The 8,525-nt window shown below is 37.6% G+C and overlaps 1 long non-coding RNA gene across 1 annotated transcript; it reads right to left on the bottom strand.

The window, feature by feature from the left end:
- Positions 1–2,824: 2,824 nt before the first annotated feature.
- On the bottom strand, positions 2,825–8,300 carry LOC123598919. The gene is made up of 2 exons (XR_006712877.1): positions 8,149–8,300; positions 2,825–3,125 (listed from the first exon to the last, which is right to left on the bottom strand). It is a non-coding gene; the product is annotated as an uncharacterized LOC123598919 (long non-coding RNA).
- Between the last annotated feature and the right edge of the window lie 225 nt (positions 8,301–8,525).

Genomic DNA, 8,525 nt, shown 5'->3' with positions numbered 1-8,525 from the left:
AAGAAATACAGAAAAGCTTCAAACAAAGTTGGATGGGAAGCTAATATTTGTAATGTCACATGGAGAGATTAGCTCAGCAATTTCCATTAATAGGAGTCATATGGTGAAATCTCCCAGAGCTATTTAGAAACAAATCTCTGATTGCTTAGAACTATAGGTAGAGCCAATTTACTTTGACTTTTTTTTATTATTAAAAAATTCAAGGTATTCGAGGGCTATGCTCTGTCTTTCTTGGGGTGGAGTAATAGACATTTAGAGAAGAAATTTTGTCTAGGTCAGCACTTTACCTTCTACATGAAGCAGAGGTTTCCTGGAAAATATTTTTCAGATGAACATTGAAAAAGTACTGAACCAAGCAGCGGACGGGGTAGAGAAGAATGAAAAATGTTGTAAAGGTCATAGGAGCCGAAGAGGGCTGTGGATTGGCATGTGATAAGTGTTTCAATGCCTTATGGTTTCTTGTTGATGGTAGGCTAGCCTTCCAATTGTATGTAACACCTTAAATAATGAGAGGTTTTGATATATTACGAGCAGTTGCATTCATCACCGTATTTTGAGTTCGTTGTGGAATGACTCATGGAAGACAAGGGAAATGCCAGAGTCAAAGAGGGAGGACCAAAAAAAGAAAGTTTTCAAAGATTTAAAGAAACACTTTATCATATTTTCCTCTGTACAGTGGGTGTGTTTGGATGGAGGGGTTGTGTAGGGTGTTGGGAGTGTTATTTTTCATATAACATGCGTTTATGTATATTACATATAATATATAATATTATAGCTAATATTGCTATAGTCCTATAAATATGAATAATTTTGGATTATTAAAAATAGGAATTGAAATATTAGAATGAATACTTAAAAATGAAATTGTTTTTGTGTTTCACATTCATATGACTCACTCTTCAGGTGTTCTTTAAAAATACCTACATGATTTAATGGCAATAAGATCAATTTGAAGAATTCACTTATTAAAATGTTGAGAATAAAAAAAAATTTTAAGGTGAAAGGTACTAAGAGCTTGCAAACCGTATTTGATTGTATACTATTAGCATATAATAGGAATTCCACAGGCAAGGGAAATTGACATGTACAAAAAGTTAAGAACTCAGAGGAATAACAACATAGTAGCTCTTTCCCCTCTATGAGATCTTCTCTGATAATCCATGGGTAGTTTTTGGCATTCTTTCTCCTCTGCTCCCAGTATATATTGTGTTATAAATTTATTGTAGCGGACTCGTGTATTTACAGGTCTATCTGCTCCTTGTACCAAGTGATCTTTATAATCAGGGATCATCCTTCTTTTTTTTTTTAAGTTTATGTATTTATTTTGAGACAGAAAGAGAGAGGGAGGGAGGGGTAGGGATAGAGGGAGAGAGAAATTCCAAGCAGGCCCCATGCTGACAGTGCAGAGCTCAACAACACAAACCGTGAGATCATGACCTGTGCCAAAACCAAGAGTCGAGCACTTAACCAACTAAGCCACCCAACGTCCCAGGGATCATCCTTTTCTACCTTAGTGCCCTCTGCAACTACTCTCCATAGTGGGCATTCAATAAGAATTTGCTCAATAGCTTGGTACTGCTTTATTTTTGTGCAGACAAAGAGAAAGGTCATGCTTTTTTCTTTCTTAATTTTTTTAATGTTTATTTTTTAGAGAGAGAGAGAGAGCAAGCAGGGAAAGGGAAGACACAGAGGGAGACACAGAATCCGAAGCCAGCTCCAGGCTCTGAGCTGTCAGCACAGAGCCCGTACGCAGGGCTCGAACTCATGGACCACGAGATCATGATCTGAGCCGAAGTCGAACACTTAACTGACTGAGCCACCAAGGTACCCCAGAAAGGTCATGTTTTAATCAAGTTCTTTAAGACCTCAATGGTAGACCTCAATGGTAATTTTGGGACACTTATAAATTAAAAACTTAAAAGAAAAACAACAGCCTGGAAGAAAATATTTGCATAATATATAATAAAAGGAGTACTCCTAAGAAAAAAAGAACTACAAAATAACAAGAAAATCACAAACAGCCAAATGGGAAAATAATAATAATTGAAAGATATGAATAAAAATATCAAATGGCTAATAAGCATATAAAAGGAAGATGCACCCCACTAATAATAATAAAAAGTCAAATTAAAACAATAGTGAGCTGTCATGTTTGCTGGTTTCATGAAACAAAACCTTAAAAGGTTAATAATGTCAGTGATTGGTAAAAATGTAGAGAAATGACTACTCATATATTTTTAGTGTGAGTGTAAAATAGTACAGCCCATTTTGGGGGAAGGGGTTTTCACTTTCTAATCTATTAAAATGTAAAACACATGTGTCCTTTGAACCAGCAATTTCACATCTTGAAATTTATCTTAAAAAAATACTTGTACAAAGAAGCATGTGTCTGACTGTTTCTGGAAGCATTTGTTGCATTAGTCAAAAATTGGAGGCAATCTAAATATCTATTAATAAGGTGCAGGTTAAATAAATTGTGGTCTGTCCGTCTGCAGAAATCTGTACAGCCATAAAAAAGAATAAGCTGAGTATGTGCTCATTGACAAGGGGGTACACCTGTGACACAGCGCCATGTGAAAAAGCAAGTTGTGAGAGAACACATATAGTATGATTTTTTTTGTTTTTGGTAAAACATTTTAATAAAGACTATGCATACCAGAGTTGGAGAAGATGCATACCTCTAGTAGTGATTGACTCCTGGGCGTGTAGGAGGCAGCCGGAGACTTTCATATGCTTTTGTATTGACTGATGTTACCACTAAGTAATTCTTAAACACACCATGTTTTAAAAATAGAAACGCAGAGGGAGGATCGTGTATGCTTAGAAGAAAGTTTGTAACATGAAGTATGCTGGTGTTTTTTTTTTTTAACTGAAGTATTTCAGATAATACAAGCATATGCTTTTAAAAATCACAGGATACGGAAAAAGAGGGCCCTTCTTGCTCCCATCTGTGCCAGTCGCTCTGTGAGCCTGCTGGGTAGCTGCCCTTCTGGGACTTCCTTCAGCTGGGCTCCTGGTTTGGATACACTTGAGTTCATGCTTTTCTTTTTCTTGGTCTGTTCTCTCATTTTGCTGAAGATTGTCCTCAAAGACTGCTGAAAATGTTTGCTTGGGAAACAGGATCTCTGAAAAGAGAATTTGTTTTTAAGTTTATTTATTTATTTTGAGAGAGAGAACATGAGCAGGGGAGGGGCAGAGAGAGAGAGGGACAGAGACTCCCAAGCAGGCTCTGTACTGTCAGTGCAGAACCCAGCGTGGGGTCTGAACTCACAAACTGTGAGATCATGACCTGAGCCAAAATCAAGAGTCAGATGCTTAACTGACTGAGCCACCCAGGTGCCCCTGAAAAGAGTTTTATTAATTTTTTTTTTTTAATTTCAACATGACATACACTAAGAAGTTGCATATTAGATTTGATTCATATAGTACTGTATATAGTAAGAACTCAACAATCAAGGCAAGCTGATGTGTATAAAAAAATTAAAAACTCACAGAAATAACAAACCAGCTCTTTCCCCTCTATGACTTCTCTGATAACCCACAGACAGCTGTGACACTTCTAATTTAAAAATATAGAAGACAAACAACAGCCTGGGAGAAAATACTTGCATCATGTATAATAAAAGGAGTACTTCTAAGAGATAAAGAACGACAAAATAACAAGAAAACCACAAACAGCTAAATAGGAAAATAGTAATAATTGAAAGATACAAAGAAAAAAATACAAAGGGTTAATAAGCGTATGAAGAGAAGATGCCTCCCACTAACAATCAGAGAAAGTAAAATTAAAACAATGGTGAGCTGTTATGCTTGTCCGTTGCATAAAACAAAACATGGACTCAACCCACCATCTGGAACCAGAAGTCACAGATAAGCTTCCAGAGGCACATTTTCATTCCATGTTCACATTATATTTGCCTTGTCATGCAATATTTGTTAAATTTTCACCACAACTTCATGAGACAGGCAAAATTATCTCTAATTTACAATTAAAAAAGAGATGCAGTCACGTTGACTTCCTCAAGGTGAAACACTGGTTAGAAATGCCAAGTTAAGTATTCTAATTTCATCGCCACCAACACGCCTACATTGAGAGATCACAGCTTTAGAGATGTGCTTTCAGTCACTGGCATATTTTAGGATGTATGATGGTATCGTGTAAAAAGCCCTGGGCTGGAAGAGTCAGGGGGCCTAAAATCTAGTCTTATTTTTCCTAACTGTATCCACCACACCAGCGTGGACTTTTATTTCCTCATCTGTAAAGTGACAGGGTCATACGGGATGGCATTTCCAGCTGTAATGGTTGATATTTCTATAAACCTACTGAACACGTCACCACGTGATATTGTTTGGGACTTAAGGAACATTACCATAGAAGTGTTTTCTGAGCATGTTGTTGTGGATTCACAATGCCCTGTCCTTAGTGGGACGGGCTTCATCAAGCATTTTCCCGGGGCACCAAATTAAGTCTAATAATATTTAATAGTGAGGACTCTTGCCTAATTGGGACAGTCATGCTTACTTAGTTGAGATGCCTCTAGGTGATTGTGTGGTATTATCTGCAGAATTTGAGGTGACTGAAGACTGGTTGATGCCTTGGGCTTCTTCAAATAATTCTGTTAGTGCAAGTCAGTAGAGCAGCACAGAAAGAGCAAACTCTTCCCCAGAAAAATCATCTCTCCTAGGTGAGAAGAATCAATTCTCCCAGGAAGATTACTCTTTAGACGTCTAGTAAAGATCAATTAGTAGAGGGCACCCTTACTTCCAGAGAGAAGGCACTCGTCGAGAGCTAGGTTTAGTGTATGGAGTGCACACTCAGTATACGTGCGTACCACAGCAGAATATTTGTATGGTGTCTGCCAGAGAGAATTTGATAGTCTACATTAAAAAACAAATCCATAGAGAGAGGAGGCAGGAGCTGAATCAGAGACCTAATGAAAAGACTTCAAATGTTCGCAAACATACATACACACTTAGTAGCCACAATTTAATGGAAAAGCACAGGTCGCAGATTGTTCTTTGCAATCTCCATAACCTCAACAGAAGGTGCAGAATTTAACACCTGCCTGTTTTTAGCCATCAGTCTTCTCTCTCTTTCGATTAAATGAGGTCTCTCTTTCTTTGGTTTCTGAAGCTGTTGCTATACTGAGTTTTGTTGCCTTTCTATTATGAAAATCTTGACTTTTTTGCAATATAGTTCAATATAGTATCTATATAAATCTTGACTTTTCCCCCACTTTGCCTATATGACAATATTTTCCTTATAAGTGGCATTAGGGGAAATTTTATAATAGAGAATTGTATTATTTTAAGATCTAAAAGATAGCACATTTAATTTTTTTGCCACTTTTTTTTTGGTCGCACAGACCCAAGAATTGCGAATCGATTCCTTTCTGGTGGAATTTTGGCTTTATCTGATACATGTTTATATCATGTAATAATGAACATGTCCTAGAAGAATCATAATATTTCCTCAGTGGTTGAACACCCCATGCATACAATTTGTCCTTAATCCAAATAATCCCAGACAGCATGTCCTGTATAATCACTGCAGTTGCCAATAGCAGACTTATGCTACTTAATCTGTTTTTTTTTTTCAGAGAGAGGGGTGGAGCTTTTAGATAATTCATCTAACAAAGCTAAAGGTGTAAGTTTAATTATTGCTTTTCGCAGTTTACATTACATCCGAGCTCAGTAACACCTTTGAGATTTCTGCCACCCAAAGCAAGAATGCTCCATGCCCTTGATTTAACCCCCTCTGAACCAGGTGCTCACCTACACTGTTATTAGCAAAAGTATTTTACAACCTACAGCTAATTCCAAGAGTTACTTCTCTCCACTGTCTCACTGAGGCACTCAGGCTGGGGCAAAAGACAAGTGGAAGTTAAGTGAAACCGTATGCTGAGGTCAGGTGGATTTCAGCACCCCAAAGAGAGACCTGAGTGGCTCTTTAGCAAGGACAAGCGTTTATTCAGAGCTCTTCCCTTTCCTTTTGGTGTCTCTTCACCCTCATGTCTGACCTGTTCTGAGCAATGAATTAACAGCTTTCACTACAATGGGACTTAATACTTTTGAATGGAATAAAATATTTACTACATACGATTTTGATTTTAAAATTTTAACTATTTTGCCCTTATTGTGACATCCTTTGTTTATGAGACAGTGCATGTATATTTCATATTAGTTTAGAGTACCTGTAGGTGACTTTGAAAGGTTGTTTCAATTTAGAAAGCAGAGCAATTATGCCATTTTACTATTTGATACTGTGTTCCGAGCAGGTATTCAATAAACGACAATTGTTGATTAGATAACTCCTAGAGATGTATTTTATAAAATAACCCATATAATTCTTTATCAATGTTCTGACCCATCTGATGATTGTTAAACATGCCAACAATTTCAAGTATTTAATAACTTACTTTAGAGTTGATGTCTTTCTCTTCATGGCTGTGTTTTATTTATTTATTTATTTATTCGTCTAAAAAAGGGTATCTTGTGACCTATTGAATTCTTAAGAATGTCTATTCACTTAGAAATTCAGATTTATTGGATCAATTTGTAAGGTCAAAGTTGTGCCAGTGCTTCACAGCACAAGAAGTTTTTCAGCTGTAGGCTCGGGTTACACCTTGTATGCATTCCCCAGTAGAGTGTTACATTTAATTCTGGACTTTGGAAGAACCTGGGTAGGAGAAAGAACGAGTGTGGATGAATTAATGAGGAAAGCAAAGTTCAGTGCAACTCTGAGAGCTGATCAAGTTTGCTGAAGTGCCTCAGCCACTTATGTGTCTGTGATTTTCCATGGACCCCAAGTTCACAAGCTTTACAGTCTTCAGGAGGCACCTAGCTCCATTTCTCTGGCTTTACAAGATGATGTTCACGGTTCTTGCTCCCCACGTAGTTTTTCTAAAAGCACTTTATAAAACTATGGTAATCTTCTGAACCCAACAGCGGTTGACATAACTAAGGTCATTTTCAGATTTATAACATATCTAAATATACTTTGTAAATATAAAACTCTAGTAAAGTCGAGCAACGATACAGAAGTATTTTACCCTTAAGACTCCAGTGAAATAAAAAAATCAAATCACACTTAATTATACATTTAAATAATTGCTTTTTTTTTTTAGAAAAAATGTATTAAGAAATCAAGACAATGCCAGTAAATCTCCATATTTATGGTTGGCTATGGACTACATTATGCCCCTGAAATGAATATGTTGAAGCCCTAACTCCATGTGACTGTATTTGGAGATAGGATCTTACGGAAGTAATGACATTAAATGACATTATTAGGGTGGAACCTTAATCAGCTGAGACTGATAGCCTTATAAGAAGAGGAAGAGATGTCTTTCTCTGTCTCTCTGTCTCTGTCTCCTTGTGCACCCAGACGAAAGGCCGTGTGAGGATACAGAAGGAAGACAGCTATCTACAGACTAGGAAGAAAGGCTTCACCAGAAACAGAACTCCACTGGATCTTAACCTTAGACTTTCCAGTCTCCAGAACTACAAGAAAATAAATTTCTGTTGTGTAAGTCATGTAGTCTATGGTATTTTGTTATGGCAGCCCAAGCTGACTAAGACACTTTCCATATCTATTAAAAATGCACAGAAATGAATAAAATATGCCACAGATTTCCAAAGGAGTCTTCAGAATAGCTGTAGTGCTGGTCTGTCTAGAGTGCTTGACTGTTTGGAAATCGCGGCATGTAACTCTAAAAAAATCGCTTTATTGGGTTGCAAGAAGGAAGTTCTGGTCCTGGTATAGCTCTAATTACCATAAAACTATGTGGAATTAATATTCACATAATGTAAACCAAATGAGTAATTTTAAACCAACCAATGGCAGGGCGCTTGGGTGGCTCAGTTGGTTAAGCATCCGACTTTGGCTCAGGTCATGATTTCGCAGTCCATGAGTGCAAGCCCCTCGTCGGGCTCTGTGCTGACAGATCGGAGGGAGACACAGAGTCTGAAGCATTCTGTGTCTGCTTCAGATTCTGCTTCAGTCTGTGTCTCCCTCTCTCTCTGCCCCTCCTCTGTTCATGCCTCTGTCTCTGTCTCTCTCTCTCCCTCTCTCTCTGTCTCTCTCTGTCTCTCTCAAAAGTAAATAAACATTAAAAAAATAAACAGTGGCAAAGTCTGTCTATTTACAAACACTCAAGGTGATCTCTTAAAATTCATTTTGTCCAAGATAGAGAGAGGTAGAGCTGCTTCCTCAAGGCTGGAGACTATTGTGGGGTATCCGGTTCAGCTACAACATTGTCAGTACCAGCTTTCTTGGACTTGCAGAGATAGTTCCGCCTTCTTTCATTCAAATAAACATGGAGACAAACAGAAAATATTACAGAAGTCAGAGATGATTACTAGAATCAAAAGAATGCAACTGAGTCATCATCCACAAGTACAGAGAAGCTAAAGACTAAGTGACTTGCCCACAGTGCTCATTCATGGGAAAGAAATAGTCAAAATCTGAATCCAGGTCTCTCGAATTCCAGTCTACCACACATAACTCTTCTCTCTGTACATGA

The sequence above is a fragment of the Leopardus geoffroyi genome, chromosome C1 (genome assembly GCF_018350155.1).
Source record: "Leopardus geoffroyi isolate Oge1 chromosome C1, O.geoffroyi_Oge1_pat1.0, whole genome shotgun sequence".
In the NCBI taxonomy this organism is placed as follows: Eukaryota; Metazoa; Chordata; class Mammalia; order Carnivora; family Felidae; genus Leopardus; species Leopardus geoffroyi.
The sequence above is the reverse complement of the archived record's forward strand: the minus strand, read 5'-3'. Positions and strand labels throughout refer to the sequence as shown.